Source organism: Cucurbita maxima, unplaced genomic scaffold, assembly GCF_002738345.1.
Source record: "Cucurbita maxima cultivar Rimu unplaced genomic scaffold, Cmax_1.0 Cma_Scf05903, whole genome shotgun sequence".
Classification (NCBI taxonomy): Eukaryota; Viridiplantae; Streptophyta; class Magnoliopsida; order Cucurbitales; family Cucurbitaceae; genus Cucurbita; species Cucurbita maxima.
In genome coordinates, this window is record NW_019277919.1 from 1 (window position 1) to 928 (window position 928).

At 50.5% G+C, this 928-nt stretch overlaps 4 non-coding genes across 4 annotated transcripts; all 4 read right to left on the reverse strand.

Annotated features, from left to right (window-relative positions):
• Positions 1–65: 65 nt before the first annotated feature.
• Positions 66–184, reverse strand: LOC111476175. The gene has a single exon (XR_002716950.1). It is a non-coding gene; the product is annotated as a 5S ribosomal RNA (ribosomal RNA).
• Positions 185–317: 133 nt separating this feature from the next.
• Positions 318–436, reverse strand: LOC111476172. Its single transcript, XR_002716947.1, has one exon. It is a non-coding gene; the product is annotated as a 5S ribosomal RNA (ribosomal RNA).
• Positions 437–614: 178 nt separating this feature from the next.
• LOC111476173 lies at positions 615–733 on the reverse strand. Its single transcript, XR_002716948.1, has one exon. It is a non-coding gene; the product is annotated as a 5S ribosomal RNA (ribosomal RNA).
• A 75-nt stretch (positions 734–808) lies between these two features.
• LOC111476174 lies at positions 809–927 on the reverse strand. The gene has a single exon (XR_002716949.1). It is a non-coding gene; the product is annotated as a 5S ribosomal RNA (ribosomal RNA).
• Position 928: the final 1 nt, after the last annotated feature.

Below are 928 nucleotides of genomic sequence, written 5' to 3' on the forward strand. Positions count from 1 at the left end.
AGCGGGGGAGGTTCTCATTTATAGAGAAAGGAAGAAAAGAACTGGGAGAAATTGAAAGAAAAAAAGGCGTGCAACACGAGGACTTCCCAAGTGGTCACCCAACTTAGTACTACTCTCGCCCAAGCACGCTTAACTGCGAGGTTCTGATGGGAACAGGTTTATTAGTGCTGGCATGATCGCACCCGACATGCCATGCGCACAAAATTGGAGATAACGCATGCGGGGCGGCATGATCGAAACGCGATGGGCGTGAGCGGGGGAGGTTCTCATTTGTAGACAAAGGAAGAAAAGAACTGGGAGAAATTGAAAGAAAAAAAGGGGTGCAACACGAGGACTTCCCAAGTGGTCACCCAACTTAGTACTACTCTCGCCCAAGCACGCTTAACTGCGGAGTTCTGATGGGATCCGGTGCATTAGTGCTGGTATGATCGCACCCGACATGCCATGCGCACAAAATCGGATTTAACGCATGCGGGGCGGCATGATCGAAACGCGATGGGCGTGAGCGGGTGAGGTTCTCATTTGTAGAGAAAAGAAGAAAAGAACTCGGAGAAATTGAAAGATCATTTGTAGAGAAAGGAAGAAAAGAACTCGGAGAAATTGAAAGAAAAAAAGGGGTGCAACACGAGGACTTCCCAAGTGGTCACCCAACTTAGTACTACTCTCGCCCAAGCACGCTTAACTGCGGAGTTCTGATGGGATCCGGTGCATTAGTGCTGGTATGATCGCACACGACATGCCATGCGCACAAAATCGGATTTAACGCATGCAGGGCGGCATGATCGAAACGCGATGGGCGTAAGCGGGGGAGGTGCAACACGAGGACTTCCCAAGTGGTCACCCAACTTAGTACTACTCTCGCCCAAGCACGCTTAACTGCGGAGTTCTGATGGGTTCCGGTGCATAAGTGCTGGTATGATCGCACCCG